The 17,649-nt window shown below is 39.9% G+C and overlaps 1 protein-coding gene across 8 annotated transcripts in view; it reads right to left on the bottom strand.

The window, feature by feature from the left end:
* Myo9a (myosin IXA) overlaps positions 1 to 17,649 on the bottom strand; it is a 142,427-nt gene that overhangs the window by 124,009 nt on the left and 769 nt on the right. The window lies entirely within an intron of this gene.

Genomic DNA, 17,649 nt, shown 5'->3' with positions numbered 1-17,649 from the left:
AATTAATGATAATCTTAATATAGAGATATACTATGATCAAGAAAAGGAGAATTTGGTATGACTAAAATGCAGATTTTCTCCAAATTGACTGTTGGAGTCAATACATTCCTAATCAAAGCCTCAACAAATTTACTTTCTGGATATTGACAAACTTTAAGAAGGGTAAGAAGTTTATATGGATAGTTTAAAGGAAATCCAGAATAACTAACACAATATAAAGAAAACAAGGCAGAACACTACAGAACATCGAACTTACTATAAAGCTACATAATAAAGACAGCTGGTACTAGAAAAATCCAAATGAGCCACAAAACAGAAAAGAGACATCAGAAATAGACCCAACAAATAGTCAACATAGACTATGGTGCTTCTATTGGAGCTCAGAACTCAAGGCCTGGGCACTGAGTTTTGTGCTCAAGACTGGCCCTCCACAACTTGAGCCTTGGCTCCACTTATAGCTCTTAAGAATCTCTCAGACTTTGCTGCTCAAGCTGACTCGGAACCATAATCCCAGATCTCAACCTCCTAAGTAACTAGGATTACTTGTATGAGCTACCAGTGCCCTAGCTAATAGAGTTTTTGTTGTTATTTTTTGTTTTGTCATTTTGGCAACACTACAGTGTGAAGTCCAAGCATTCTGTTTCCTTCACAGGCATGGGCATTATCACTTGAGTCATGATCCCATCCTGAGATTGGACAAAGAAACAAAAACAAGCTTGTATAAAACACAGGAACCAGTGGTTCAAGCCTGTAATCCTAGCAATTCAGGAGGCTGAGATCTGAGGATCACAGTTCAAACCCAGCCTGAGCAGGAAAGCTCCTGAGATTCTTATCTCCAATAAACTACACAGAAAAGGCCAGAAGTGGCACTGTGGCTCAAAGTGGTAGAGCGCTAGCCTTGAGCACAGAAAGGCTCAGGGACAAAACCCTGAGGTCAAGCCCCAGGACCAGCAAAAAGAAAAAAAAAAAACAAAAAAACATAAAGCTATACAACTCCAAAAAAAAGGAGACCAGAGTTATGGTGGATTAGAAATTAGGAATAGAGGGCTGGGAATGTGGCTTAGTGGTAGAGTGTTTTGACTGGCATTCATGAAGCCCTGGGTTCAATTCCTCAGTACCACATAAACAGAAAAAGCCTCAAATGGTGCTGTGGCTCAAGTGGTAGAGTGCACTAGACAGTGAGCAAAAGGAGCTCAGGAACAGTGCTCAGGCCCTGAGTTCAAGCCCATGGACTGGCAAAAAGAAAAAAGATATGCAAAACAGAAGTTATGCAACTCATCTCTCCCCTATTCATTCTTAGTTCAATACAGTAAGTAATAGAATTCCTAGCCAGAGCAACATGACAGGAAAAAGAAACAGAGAGTCAAATAGAGAAGAAAGAAATCAAATTATCCATACTGCAAAGGATATGATTTCATACTTAAACTCTACTGACTACACCATCATCTAGATATCATAAATACCATCAGAAATCTAGCATGATATAAAATCAGCTTTATATACCAATAATGAGAAAGAAATAAAAAATTACATTCACAATAGTCTCAAAAACAATAAAATATCTAAGTGTCAACCAAAGAAGTGAAAGACCTCTACAATGAAAACTATAAAACGTTGAAGAAATAAATGGAAGGTAATAAAAAATGGAAATATCTACCATGCTCATGGACTAGCAGAATCAATATAATGAAAAATAGCCATACTGTCAAAAGCAATTTACAGATCCAATGCAATATCCAAAGTCTCAATGTCATTTCTCTACATTAGAAAAATCCGCAATTCATAAGGAAGCATAAAAGAACTGGATTAGGAAAAATAGTCCTGAGCCAGGCACTGTGGCTCATGACTATAATCCTAGGTACTCAGGAGGCTGAGATCTGAGTATTGAGGTCTAAAGCTATCCCAAGCAGTAAAGTTCTTGAGGTCATATAATTTTAAAAAGTAACAAGCATAGGGAAAAATCTAGGTAACCCAAGATTAGGTTGTGACACTTTAGATATAACAACAAAAACACAAACAAGTAGTCTCATCAATAAGACTTCATTACAACCAAAATTTACTACTTTGCCTTCTTCATAAAGAGAATAAAAAGAAAAGCAACAAAGAGAAAAAACAAATCTTTCCAAAACACATGTATGATAAAAGACCGATGCTTAAGACATACAAAGAACTTTTAAACAATAAGGAAATTAAAAATCTAACTGAAATAGGAAAAAATACCTGAAGACATACAGTCAAAAAATCATACATAGCAAATAAACAAGTGAAAAGATATTCAAAGAAAAATCACACATCATTAGGGAATTAAAACAACAATGAGATAGAAGCACATGACCATCAGAATGGCAAAAGCCCAAAACAATGACAACACCAAATGCTGGTGAGAATGTGGAACAACAGGAATTCTCATTTACTACAGGTGTGAATGTGAGCTAACACTGCTACTTTGGAAGTGTGGCAACCTCTTACAAAACGAACATACTTTTATAATACAGCCCTGTTAACATACTCCTTACTGTTTTCCCAAATGAGCTAAAAACAAGTCCAAACAAAACTCCACAAGTTTGCGTATAGCAGCTTTACTCATAATTGCAAAAAAGTTGTACATCCTTGAAAAAGTAGTATTCATGGAATGAATGTTTAGTTGGATAAGAGACACTAGGTATTGAGCTGCAAAAACTCAGAAGAACTTAAAACATATACTGTTAAGTGAAAAGCCTACATATTGTATAAGTCTAATTATATAACATTTAGGAAAAGACAAAACTATGGTAACATCAAAAAGATGATTGGGGCTGGGAAGGTGGCTCAGTGGTAGAGTGCTTGCCTTGCATGCTCGAGGCCCTGGATTCGATTCCTCAGCACCACATAAGCAAACAGAAAAAAGCTGGAAGTGGCGCTGTGGCTCAAGTGGTAGAGCGCTAGCCTTGAGCTGAAGAGCTGAGGGACAGCGCCCAGGCCCAGAGTTCAGGCCCCATGACCGGACCCAAAAAAAAAAAGATGATTGGTGCTATATATATATATTTTTTTTTAAATATATACATATGCCAAGCACCAGTGGCTCACACCATAATCCTATTTACTCAGGAGACTTAAGATCTCATCTCGTACATCTCTGTGTATATACAGACATAAATATACATACATATCTTTTATTTTTTTTTCCAGGGCTGAGGACCAAACCCAGGGCCTTGTGCGTGGCGGGCGGGTGCCCTTCCGCTGGGCTAAACCCCCAGCCCCCACATATATATTTTTAAAGATACAACATATGTATATATGTATTTCCATATATACTCATACATACATATATGCACAAACAACAGAAAGGCATGTATTGTAAAGCCACATGCCAATAACTCACACGTGTAATCTTAGCTATTCAGGAGGCTGAGATATGAAGACTGCAGTTCAAAGCCAGCCCAGGCTAGAAAGCTCATGAGACTCTTCATCTCCAAGCAATCAGCAAAAAGCCAGAAACAGAGCTATCAATCAATTGGTAGAGCACCAGCCTTGAGTAAAAAAGCTAAGGGACAGTGCCCAGGGCCTGAGTTCAAGCCTTCGTACAGGCACCAAAAGAAAAAACACAAATGTGCATCAGAATCATTTTGTTGGTATACCCATACAGAACATCATCTCTCCATAAAAAATAAGAAGGATCTTTATGTATCAATATGAAGTGCTGAATACACTAAATTTTTTAAGAAAAAGTACAAAGAGTACATAACCGTTTAACTTTGTGTATAAATGAAGAACATACATATATACTGTAAATGAATATATATTGCATTAATTATAAACTTACAACAAGGTTACCTTTAGAGAAAAAAACAATGAGATTTCTAAGTTTGTTTTCTTCTTTTGCATTATTTTATATATTCAATCAAAATTTAATCAAAAACAGAAGCAAACCCTAAAATGAAAAATATTTTTAAAAAAGAAAAATATATCGATGGACCTGACAGTAATTGGTAACCATCATTGCAAAAATAAAGATTTCCGGACTGGGAATGTGGCTTAGTGGTAGGGTCCTTGCCTGGCATGCATGAAGCCCTGGGTTCGAGTCCTTAGTACCACATAAACAGAAAAAAAAAGCCAGAAGTGGTAGAGTGCTAGCCTTGAGCAATAGCAGCCCAGGGACAGTGCCCAGGCCCTGAGTTCAAGTCCCAGGACCAGCCAAAAAAAAAAAAAAAAAAAGATTTCCAGCCAGTAGCTCATGCCTGTAATCCTAGCTGCTCAGGAGGCGAACTAAGATCTGAGGACCACAGTTAGAAGCCAGCCTGGACAGGCAAGTCTATGAAAATTCATATCCCCAATTAGCCATCAGAACCCAAGCCTTGAGCTAAAAAGCTCCGGGACAGCACTCAGTCCTGAGAAGGAGAGAAGGGGAAGGGACAGATGGAAAGAAAGGGAAGGGAGGAGACAGGGGGAGAGTGAGGGAAGGAGGAAGGGAGGGAAGAAAGAAAGGAAAGAGGGAAGAAGGGAAGAAAGAAAGGGAAGGGAGGAAGGAAGACTAATTTCCAAGTGACTTGGGAACACAGTATTCATATCAATAAATATGTCCTGCCACCACTGGTGGCTCACATCTGTAATACTACTTAGGAGGCTGAGACCCAAGAGATTGACATTTGAGGTCACCCAGGGCAAAAAAGTTCAGTAGATTCCTTCTCCAAAATAACCAGCAAAAAACAGAAATTGAAAGCACTGTTCAAGTGGTAGAGAGCCAGCTAAATAAGCAAAGCAAACTGCACAAGTGTGAAGTCAAGTTCAACTTCCCCTACCCCCCAAAAAAAATTAGGCCACAATTCAGAATATTCATCAGGATGACTTCATTTAGCAGATAAACATTGAATTACAATTGTCACTATGACATCACCTTATGTTTTTCTTCCTAAAAAAAGGGCCTGTAAGAAATAACAGTAAATAACAAGGAGATACTGGTTTTTAAATAAAATCCACAGGCTGGAGTCATGGCAAAAACAATAAAGTGCCTGCTCTTTTGTCAAAAGCCCTAGCTTCAAATCCCAATTATCTGTAATCTTAGCTACTCAGGAGGTTGAGTTCAAAGCCAGTCTAAGCATGTAAATCTTTTGAGACTCTTGTTTTCAATTAACTGGGCATCCAATTAACTGTCATCCTATCATTTCAGGAAGCATAAATAGGAGAGTTGAGGTTCAGGAACAAATGTGAAACCCTATGGCAAATATAAAGCAAAAAGAGCTTGGGGTATGGCTCAAGTACCAGCCTTGCAAGTGCAATGCCCTGAATTCAAGCCCTTGTATTGCCAAAACAAAAAAAAATTTTTCACAATAAAACCATATGAAAAATTCTTAAGTTTTTAAAAACATAACTTTGCTTGAGGACAGTATGAGAAAGTAATAGAAGAAGTAAATATGATCAAAGTACATTATCTGCATACAAGAAACATCACAATGAAACCTCTCATGTGGTACAATTAATGTGCCAATAAAAAAGTAGCATGTAAAATGCTTAGCAACGGTAAGCAGACATTACCAATTTTATTTTATTTTTTAAGTATAACACCTTGAAAAATATGCTTAACAAGCTAAAATTTTATGAGACCACTTTCTAGAACCCAGAACACTTGGCTTTCTCAGGGAGTGATTAAATTTGCCTGACAAAAAATAAATGGGCCTAGCCTGGCATTGGTTGCTCACAGCCTATAAGCTACTCAAGAGGCTGAGAGGTGAGGATCAAGGTTCAAAGCCAGCCAGAGCAGGAAAGTCTATGAGGCTCTTCTATCTAATGAACCACTAGAAAAAAAGAAAAAAAAACAGAAGCAGAGGTATGGCTCAAGTGTGCCAGTCTTGATGGAAAAGGATCAGAAATAGCACCCAGGTCCTAAGTTCAAACCCCATGACCAACAAAAGAATAAAAATTAAAATTAAACAAAAAAAAAAAAATCTTCCTTTTACAGGATATGGAGAGACCAGAAGAACAAGTTATACAATAACATAAAGGAACAATCAGATAACTCTAGAAAACAGGCCATTTTTTTCACAATATCTGTTCTCTTCAAAGAAATTTCTGTATCTTAGGAAAGGAGATTGTGCAAAGAACTGTTCTCCATTAAAAGCGTCTCAGTATTACATGTTACTGGGGCATTAAGTTTCTTAGGTGTTAGTAATGGGAGAGAAGGAGGGAGAGGAGACAAAGGCGGGGGGAGATTTTCCCCTTAGGAGATATGTAGACCTTGTCATGACATTTACAACAATTTCAAAAAGTTGTGCAAAACTAGCACCAGCCTTGAATGAAAGAGCCAAGGAAGAGAGCCTGAGCCCACCCTTCCCAAGTTCAAATCTCAGTACTGGCACACATGTGCGCACATAAACACACAAACACACACAACACATACACAACACATACACACACACATACAAAGTAGGGAAGGAGGAAAGACGAGAAATTAAAAACATGTAAAGTTGTAAAATTAAGTAATGAAAAACAAAATAGGACTGGTACCTGTAGTTCTATTTGCCAGCTCAGGCAAATGGAAAAAAGTTCATGAGAGTACATTCCAACCAATGCCTGGACAAGATGGTACAAACCTGTCATCCCATCTGCTCAGAGAGAGGCACCAATAGGAGGATCCCAATCCGTGTTGGCCCAATAATAAAGCAAGACCTTATCTCAAAACAAACCAACACAAGGTTATGAGTGTGGCTCAGGTGGCAGAGAGCCTGCTTAGCTAAGAGCAAGATCCTATACTCAATCTCAAGAACCACATACACAAAAATCAAGAAAAAAAAAATCTTAAAAATCATTTATAGGGGCTGGGAAGGTGGCTCAGTGGGAGAGTGCTTGCCTTGCATGCATGAGGCCCTGGGTTCGATTCCTTAAGCACCACATAAGCAGAAAAAAGCTGGAAGTGGTGCTGTGGCTCAAATGGTAGAGCACTAGCCTTGAGCTGAAGAGCTGAGGGACAGCGCACAGGCCCAGAGTTCAGGCCCTATGACTGGCAAAAAAAAAAAAATCATTTATAAACACATATCTACATAGAACATACTTCTTGCAGAACTTTCTCCTTTGCACAAAAAAAAATTAAAATCTAACCAGGCACCAATAGATCATAACTGTAATCCTAGATACTCGAGATTGCAGTTTGAGGCCAGCCTAAGCCAAACATGTGAAACTTCATCCATCTCAACCATTAACTGGACATACAAGGTAGTTTATGCCTGTCATCCCAGCTATGGGATAAACAGGTGTTCTGGATTATAAATAAGGAGTCCACAATCAGGTCAACCCCAGGAAAAATTGAGCCCCTACCTCAGAAATAACCAGAGCAAAATGCATTGTACTTACAAACATTTATTGAATTGAACCCCCTAAGTACAACTAAAGATTTTTTTAATTAAAAATTAAGTAACTAGAGTTAAAGAAAAGCTGGAGACCTTGTTCAATGACAGAGTACCTGCCTAGCAAGTGAAGCACAAAGCCCTGAGTTTAAACTCCAGAACCACCACACACACACACACACACACACACACACACACATACACACACACACACACACACACACACACACACACACACACAAATCCAGAGTAAGATGCAGTGATGGAATATATCTGAAATCCCAAACCTCAAGAAACTAACCCAAGAGAACACCAAGTGCAAGGCCAGGAAGCAAGACCCTGACTCAAAAAAAAAAAAAAAAAAGGATTACACAACCCACTATCAATTGATCAATAAAAGTAAACAGATTTCAAACAAATACTTAACACACTACAAACAGCAATAGTATTAAACCTGTCAATGATTTAAGGAATGTTTGTCATTGGCAAACAGGACATATCTTATTTTGATACCTCAGACTGAATCAAAACACAGTCTAATATCCATTAATCTTATATATGAAGATACCAAGAAAAGCATTTCCTTGAAATACTGCAAATTGAAAAATAGGATCACACTTAAAAGACAGCTAGTAGTCTATCCTAATATTTACTTCTATTGACAGAAAACTTCAATTATTCATTTATTCTAAAAGCCATACAACGAAAATTCTTTATCTCATATTTAAACACAGAAGAGAGATAGGGAAAGAAGGAGGAATTGTTAAATACCTACTTTGTGCTTGGTATTTTACATAAATGTTTTAACTCTAGCCAAGCATGGTAGATACACCTGTACTCCAGCTACTCAGGAGGCTAAGACAGGAGGATCACCTGAGCCCTAGCATTCAGTATTAGCCTGAATAATATAGCAAGAATAAAGAGAGAAAAAGAAGGCAGAAGGGAGAGAAGAAAAAATAGTGAGGAAAAATGCTATTCCCAAAATGAGAGATAAAGCCTAAAACTCTGAAATGACCAGCAACTTGTCCATAAAAGATAGCTCTTAAGCTATCCTTTGGAAATACAAGTTTAAAAGTCCATAGTCTTTCCACATAACTTAAACATAATGGATTTAAGATTAACAGACAAAATGTCCAAGTTTTCTGGAAGGTATAGAATACCTTCATAGTCAAACTTGAGAAAAAAATCTTATTAGTATCTGTGAAAAAGCAAACAATTTTTAGCAAGCCAGCTAACTATACTATATAGAACAACCAGTCCTCTCTTCACAGAACATGAAAATTACCCTCCAGTTGTCCAATGGATGACCCCATTACCAAAATATGCTGGCAACATAATTCACATTAAGACCCAGAGGCCAAAAACTATTTCGAAAACGCTTTCCATGTTTACTATACCTATCCTAAGCATCTTAACCACTGAAAATTAAAAGGTATTAAAGGTCAGTTTCAGCAAATATACTATATCATATTCCTTTAAACCACTCTAAAATGATACTAAGCTCATATACAAAAAAACCTTCCTAAATACAAAAATGCCACAATATTAAAATATTAGCATAAGTACATTTTGACCTTGTGTGTTGCATAAAATATGCTAAAATCATGTTTTTATAAGTTTTATATATATATATATATATATATTCTTTCCACAGTGTGAAAATTCTCATACCCATCCCTTTCTTCATATGTTTAAAAATACATTTAAGCCAGGTATTGGTGGCTCACGTCTGTAATCCTAGCTACTCAGGAGGCTAAGATCTGAGGATTGAGGTTCAAAGCCAGCCCAGGCAGAAAAAAAAGGCTGTGAGACTCTTATCTCCAGAGACTCTTATCTCCAATAAGCTGTCTGAAAACTGGAAGTGGCGCTGTGGCTCAAGTGGTAGAGCACTAGCCTTGAGCTGAAGAGCTAAGGGACAGCACCCAGGCCCAGGGTTCAAGCCCATGACTAACCAAAATAATAATAATACATTTTAAATACACAGGTAAATACATATGCTAAGAGTTATACCCTCCAAAAAAATCCCATTTGAAATTCCATCCTTTATGAAATGGATATAACTAGGACAGGACAATAAAATAGTTTGATATGGGCATAGATAAATTACTGTATACACTTAATACAAATTCATTGAGCTAAATAATTAGTGTCTATGTACTTTTCATAAACAAATGGTCACCAAACCACAATTGTTCAACTTACTTTTTTTCAGTACAGAATATGAACTCAGTGCCTTGCACTTAGTAACAAGATGCCCTATCACTTAAACCACACCGCCCCTACTTTTGACTTTTTTTTTTCTTTTTTGAGACAGGCTCTCAACTACATAGTTTGAACTAATCTCAAATGCTTGAACCTTCTGCCTCAGCCAACCACAATTGTTTGAATTTCAGATGGTACAAAGGCAAATATGCATTCAGTAAACAGTACTTCAGGTCTTCTCCCAACTTAAGTGAAATACAGCATAACTATCTAACAATACTGAGGAGAAGCTGGGCACTGGTGGCTCATGCTACTCAGGAGGCTGAAATCTGAGGATAGTGGTTAGAAGCCGACCAGAGCAGGAAAGTCCATGAGGCTTTTATTTCCAAATAACTACCAGAAAACCAGAAGTGCAGCTGTGGTTCGAAGTGGTAGAGTACTAGCCTTGAGCAATAAAGTTCAGGGATAGTGCCCAGGCCCTGAGTTCAAGCCCCACAACCACAAAAAAAGGAAAGAAAAAAAAATGAGCAGTGACGGCAAGTGGCAGCTCCCACTCAATCACACAGTAACAAGGTTAAATGACCAATACCTGATAGGGCACTGTGTTGCTAAGCTTTGATGTTCAACAGGTTAGCTGTATTAAATGTATTTTCAGATTATTATGGATTTGTCAGGACATAGCCTCAGGCAAACTGAGGCCAATTTTATAATTTAGAAAAAGTCTGTATTTAAAAAGCCAACCTAAGTGGCACTGTAGCTCAAGTGGTAGAGCACTAGCCTTGAGCTGAAGAGCTGAGGGACAGCGTTCAGGCCCAGAGTTCAAGCCCCACGACCGACAAAAAAAAAAACCTAAAACCCTGTCTTTGCTGTAAAGTACTGATACTGTTTCCTTTCACCAAAGGAGTTAAAGCCTAGACAATCTCACCAGAGAGTAATAGAGAAGTAAGTACTGAGTGTTACAAGAGCACACAGGCATGGTGTGCAACCTATTTAGAAGGGGTTAAAGGACAGCTTCCCAAAGAAGATACACCTCAAGAGATCCTGAAGTCTGATAGGAACTAGCCAAGCAAACAAAGGAGAGAGCACTTTACATGTGTGGAATCTGAAACTCAGTGAAAGTGCATAGAAGAATCTACGGAAGAAAAGCTAAAGAAGAGTCAGAGCATGAATGACCTCATACAAATGCCATGCTACAGTTCAAACTTTACCCTCAAAGCCATGAGAAAGCACTGACAATGGGATGGACAATTAAATTTGTATTTGCACTATCCATAGCCCATCCTGGTGCCTGCCATGCTCACAATCAGGTTGTGGGAAGTTACCCTTCATACTGCTCCATGTGTTTTGCCATATGATCCTGCCCTACATCCATATTTACATGTAATACCGAATGGCCTGGAATGGTCACATACCTTAATCACACAGGCTTACTAGCAGCAGGGGAGAGGAGATACACAATGAAATAGCAACTGTTTCTTGGGAATTCAAACTAGAAAATTTTAGAAAGATATAAGATCAGGAGCTGATATTTGAAGGCAGCAGTCAGATGGCAAGAGGGCAGCATAAAAGTGACACACCTTTATAGGGAACAAAAATTAAGAATAAATGGAAGCTGTGAGACAAGGGAAAATTGGAAAAGAGACAAAAAATAAGCCAAGTCCTGATGGCTCACACCTCTAATCTTAGCTACTCAGGAGGCTAAGATCTGAGGATAGTGGTTCAAAGCCAGCCAAGACTGGAAAGTCCATGCAACTCATATCTCCAAATTAAGCAAAGAAGATGGAGGAGGAGGAAGAAGAGGAGGACGAAACAGCAGGGGCTGGGAAGGTGGCTCAGTGGTAGAGAGCTTGCCTTGAATGCATGAGGCCCTGAGTTCGATTCCTCAGCACCCCATAAGCAAAAAGAAAAAAGCCGGAAGTGGCACTGTGGCTCAAGTGGTAGAGCGCTAGCCTTGAGCTGAAGAGCAGAGGGACAGCGCCCAGGCCCAGAGTTCAGGCCCCATGACTGGACCAAAAATAAATAAATAAATAAGAAAAAACAGCAGCAGCCACTGCTGCCACCACCGCCAAAAATAAAGAGCATCTGAAAATTAAAAATAGACAACTAAATTCTGTACAACTAATATAAGTTAATTTTTAAAAGAGGGTAAGGTCAAGGGGAAAGTGGTGGACAAATGAAGAGAAAACTGCAGTTAAAAATCCAATGTATGGGGGAGCTGGGAAGGTGGCTCAGTGGTAGAGCGCTTGCCTTGCATGCATGAGGCCCTGGGTTCGATTCCTCAGCACCACATAAGCAAAAAGAAAAAAAGTGGCGCTGTGGCTCAGGTGGTAGAGTGCTAGCCTTGAGCTGAAGAGCTGAGGGACAGCGCCCCGGCCAAGAGTTCAGGCCCCATGACCAGACCCAAAAAAAAAAACAAAAAAAACAATGTATATCCTACAAAATTAAGAAGAGTAAGGAAAGGAGTAGATAGGGGAAAGATGAGTGAGAATATTGAAAAGGGTAATATTGATCAAAATATATTGTATTCATAAACTACCTTGTTAAATGGCAACTCCTTTGTACAATTTCATAAAGATAATTGAGGGAGGTGAGAGAGAGAGAGTGAAAGCAAGATATACAGAGAGAAATAGACAGCTGGGCGCTGGTGGCTCACACCTGTAATCCTAGCTACTCAGGAGGCTGAGATCTGAGTATGGTGGTTCAAAGCCAGCCCAGGCAGGAAAGTCCGTGAGACTCTTATCTCCAATAAACCACTAGAAAACCGAAATGGCGCTGTGGCTCAAGCAGTAGAGCACTCTCCTTGAGCTGAAGAGCACAGGGACAGCACCCAACCCCAGAGTTCAAGCCCCACGACCAACCAAAAAAAAAAAAGAAAAAGAAAAGAAAGAAATAGCCAGGCACTAGTGGCTCTCATTTATAATCCTAGCTGCCCAAGAGGCTGACAGCTAAGGATGGAGGTTCAAAGCCAAACCAGACAAACCAAGACTCTAATCTCAATTAACTAGCAAAAACCTATTGTAGTATGGCTGAAGTGGTAGAGCACCAGCCATGATGAGAAATTCAAGCAAAAACTTGAGTTTCAAGCCCTAGCACCAGCACCAAAAGAAAAAGAATCAAAAAACAAAAAAAGCACTGAAGTGAAATCTAGGGCTGAGTGTAGCTCAATGGTTGAATGTTTGCCTAGCATGCACAGGGCTCTGGGTCTACTCTGCAGCACCAAAATAAATAAAATTAAATCTGCCTTCTTCACTAACTTTATTAGGCTTTTCTTGAAATCAACTTGTTTAGCTTTTCCTAGGATCCAACAATGTTCCTGTTTCCTTTCAAAAGTACTCCATTACTTAAGGTAACTTGAGTCTCTTCCTTACAATGGAAAGGGCCTAACTAAAAGAACATTTTAGAACACTTGTTTTGGCAGCAATACAAAGAATGAAAAAGAGTATGACAAAAGAAGAAGCACAACACAGACAGCAAGAAGACCACTTGGAAAACATTACACAATCCCAACAGACATGAGTTAAAAAACTACAATGCAAAAACAACAAAAACAAGGAATGATCTTAACTAACATTGAAAATGAAGGTGAGAGATTTAACAATGAAGTCAATGTTGGTAGTACTGTACAAAGCACACAGGCTCCTGAGGCTTCATGAAGACAGAGTGATGCCACTAATCAAGACAAGAAAAAGACCACAAGACAAGATAAAGAAAATTGTTTTACAGGGGTTGGGAAGTGGCTCAGTGGTAAAGCGCTTGCCCTGCATGCCTGAGGCCCTGGGTTCAATTCCTCAGCACCACATAAACAAAAAGAAAAAAGCCAGAAGTGGCACTGTAGCTCAAGTGGTAGAGCGCTAGCCTTGAGCTGAAGAGCTGAGGGACAGTGTCCAGGCCCAGAGTTCAGGCCCCACGACCAGACCAAAAAAAAAAAAAAGAAAATTGTTTTACAGTTTATCTGACCCTCCTCAACTAATTTGGGGAAAAGAGAGGCAGAGAAGGATTTTATTTTGTAAATTTTTAGATTCAAGTGGTTATAAAATATGAAACCAAAGGAGATATCCATTAGGCAGTGATTTGCGTAAGTATAGAGAGCAGAGGACAAGCGCTCCACAGCAACTCTACACTTATGAACCAGTACACTGACACTGTTTTAAAGATGTCTGAAAGTAGCTAGGCGCCCATGGCTCATGCCTGTATTCCTAGCTACTCGGGAGGCTGAGATCAAGACCACAGTTCAAAGCCAACCTGGGCAAGAAACGCTATGAGATTCTTATCTCTAATAAATTACTCAGAAAAAGCCAACATAGTGCTGTGGCTCAAATGGTAGAGTGCTAGCTTGAGCACAAAGAGGCTCAGGGACAGTGCCCAGGCCTTGGGTTCAAACCCCCCAGACCAGCAAAAAGATGTCTGAAAGTCTTTGTTAATATAACTAAAATAATTCAAACCAAAACCTTTATTATCCTTGGCAAACCAGATTTTTAAACTTGTTACTTCTTTGCAATTTTGGGGGGGATAGAGCATTAAACAAAGGGCTTTGAAGCACTGTACCATTTGAGCCATGGCTCCAGTCCTTGGTACTCTAGGTTTTTTTGGGGGGGAAGGGGTTGGAAGGGTTTTCTGCCAATCCTGGGACTTGAACTCTGGGCCTGGGTGTTGTCCCTGAGCTTTTGTGAGTTACCACTTGAGCTATATCTCCACTTCTGGCTTATTTTTTGTAGTGTTTGTTGTTTTGGTGCTTGAACTCTGGGCCTGGGCACTGTCCCTGAGCTCTTTTGTACAAGGCAAGCGCTCTACCACTTGAACCACAGTACCACTTCCGGTTTTCAGATCATTTACTGGAGATAAGAGTCTCATAGGGGCTGGGAAGGTGGCTCAGCTATAGAGTGCTTGCCTTGCAGGCATGAGGCTCTAGGTTCCATTCCTCAGCACCACATACAAAGAAAAAGCTGGAAGTGGGAACTGTGGCTCAAGTGGTAGAGTGCTAGCCTTGAGCTAAAGAGCTCAGAGACAGTGCCCAGGTGCAGAGTTCAAGCTCCACGACCAGAAAAAAGAAAAAAAAAAGTTTCACAGACTTTGCTGCCCCGGCTGGCTTTTTTTTTTTTTTTTGGCTGGTCGTGGAACTTGAACTCTGGGCCTGGGTGCTGTCCCTCAGCTCTTCAGCTCAAGGCTAGTGCTCTACCACTTGAGCCACAGCGCCACTTCCAGTTTTCTGATGGTTAATTGGAGATAAGAGTCTCAAGGACTTTCCTGCCTGGGCTGGCTTTGAACCGAGATCTTCAGATCTCAGCCTCCTGAGTGGCTACAGGTGTGAGCCACTGGCGCTTGGCTTTTTTTGGTAGTTTTAGTTGAGTCTCACAGACTTTCTAGCCCAGGCTGGTTTCCAACCACAATTCTCAAACTCAGTCTACTAAGTAGCTAGGATTACAGGCACGAGCCAGTGGTGGTGCCCAGCATCTCTGGTTATTCTTGAGACATTCCTGGGCCAGACTGAAACACAATCCTCCCCTTTATGCTTCCTGCTGCAGCTGGGATGATATGCATACCATACTCAGCTTTTTCTGTTCTGATGTAGTTTAATGAAATTTTTTGCCCTGGCTCGCCTGAAACCAAGATCCTTCCTATCTCAGCCTCCTAAATAGCTGGAAAAGACAGGTGTGTGCCACTGTGCTCAGCTATTAGTTGACATACGGTTCCTCAAATCTTCTGGCCAGACTGGCCTTGAACCACAATCTTCCCGATCTCCACCTCTCTAGCTAGGGGTTAAAACCTTCCTTTCAGATACTAAAATTTTAACAAATATACAACTAGTGTTAGCTAAATGATTAGGAAAGATGGAGTTTATATTGGTAATTTCTCCTAAAGTTATCCTTCTCTAAAAACATCTAAGGTCACCTGTGCATAGTACTCCCAGCTACTCCAATGGCTGAGGCAAGAGGATCAATTGAATACAGGATTTCAAGACCTGTACTGGCAGCAAACAAGACCAGCACTCCCATCTCAAAAAAAGAAAATAAAACCTGGCTGGATGAGGTCGGTCACACCTGTAAAGCTAAGCTACTCAGGAGGAAGAGAGCAGGCGGATCATTCCAGAGCTGAAACTTTTTTCCCTTCTGATTTTCACCTACAAAATTTATAGCTAGGGCTGGGAAGGTGGCTCAGCGGTAGAGCGCTTGCCTTGCATGCATGAAGCCCTGGGTTTGATTCCTCAGCACCACATAAGCAAAAAGAAAAAAGCCGGAAGTAGCACTGTGGCTCAAGTGGTAGAGCACTAACCTTGAGCTGAAGAGCTGAGGGACAGTGCCCAAGCCCAGAGTTCAGGCCCCACAACCGGACCCAAAAAAAAATTTATACCTACCAACCTATACCTGATACCACAAGTTTGAGCCAGAAATCCAGCTGCCTTTTGGCCATTTACACCTGAAGGAACAGCCATCCAAACTCAACCAACAGAATCCCCGTATCTTTCTTTCATGACAAAATTAAAACAAAATTTCACTCTTCCTTTATGTGGCTTCCCAGCTCAGAAAAAGGCACAGCTAGAAATTTGTTTTGTACTCTATGCACTCTTCTACCCCACTTCAAGTTCAAACAGTCAGCTTGTCAAATACCAACACCTAAGTTACTGTCGTTCACCTGGACTGCCTTCACAAAGCCTGTTTAAACCTTCTTTTATCTACCTATTTGCTACAGCCAGCAGATTTTAAAAATAAAAATCAGATCTTTTCAGCCCCTACTTCAAATCCTTCAATGATTTATCTGATAAGTTTTAAGTCATTATGAAAACTAGTGACAGCATTGAAGTTCAGAGGCTCAGTGAAAATAGGAGGAAGTGGAGCTGTGGCTCGAAGTGATAAGAGTACTAGCCTTAAGCCAAAGAGCTCAGGGACAGCACTCAGGCCCCAAGTTCAAGTCCCACGACCGACAAAAAAATAGTAATTTTTGAGGGATATTCACTGCAAAAGAATCATTAGGAATTTTTCAAATTAAGAAATGTACTTAAATATACACAGAACAGCTTACGTATATTTAATGTATGTGGTACTATTTGTTAAAGCCAAGCTGAAAATAACCTCAGGTCTGTCAAAATGGAATACTATCCAGCCCATAAGTGATGTAGAATTAAGTGAAAAAAGCAAGCTATATACACTGTATAGTATGCGACCACCTGTATGTGGTGTATGTGTCTTAGTACAAGCCTAGGCTGGAAACATCCCAAGGATGATTCAGGAGAAACAGTGCTTGCTCTACAGAAAGAAAGCGGGTGCTAGAGGATGGAGAGACTTGTACATTACTCTTCTGAACCTTCTGACTGTCTACTTAATACCTATAATTTCAAAACGATTTTCTCCCTGCTCTGTTACACACACGCAAAGTTAAAAAAAAAATACCGATTACAAAGACCTTTTTACCTTTCACCCCTACATCAATGTTAAAAGTGCCCTGTCCTTTGTTGTAACATGACATCCTTCTTGACATCTCAGAGGTACAACTTCAGCCATTTTCTTCAACATTTTACAACTATTAAGAAAGCTGTAGGTAGTTACATCAATGAATACGGTGTGATTTCTTTTACCTGTCTCTTGGAGAAGACAGCAGCACTAGAACAGAAAATTAAAAGCAAACTGACCTGTTGGAAGATAGGAGGAACTACAAATCACGTTTTTCTAACAAGTTCAAAAACAGAAAATTCAAAATCAAGTCCCTTGTATACTACAAACGAGTGCAAAATATCATTAGAAATCTCTAAAGCCATGAAGTAGATGGCACTACATGGTGACATTCACTAGTGTAATGTGATGTGAGGCTTACAGAAGCCTCTAAAGTGTCAGATTTGCACTCATTTACTGGTTCTACCCAAGAGACAAGATGATGAACAGAAGGCTCTGTGATCTTACAAAGATCTCACACTCTCACTAGAACACACACACTCCCTCCCTCCCCCCCCCCCCCGTTTAAAAAAAAAAAAAAACCCACAAGCCCAGATGCTCCAAACACGGGAGGGAGGGGGTATTTTGGAAGGCCCCCTTAAGCCCCACTGGGGGTAACACACCAGACTGACCACATATCCCCACCAAAGTTCCTGCCAAATCTCTTTCAACAACAACACACACACCAAAAAAAAAAAAAAAGAAGA

Source organism: Dipodomys spectabilis, unplaced genomic scaffold, assembly GCF_019054845.1.
Source record: "Dipodomys spectabilis isolate Male_0828 unplaced genomic scaffold, ASM1905484v1 ptg000219l, whole genome shotgun sequence".
NCBI lineage: Eukaryota > Metazoa > Chordata > Mammalia > Rodentia > Heteromyidae > Dipodomys > Dipodomys spectabilis.
The sequence above is the reverse complement of the archived record's forward strand: the minus strand, read 5'-3'. Positions and strand labels throughout refer to the sequence as shown.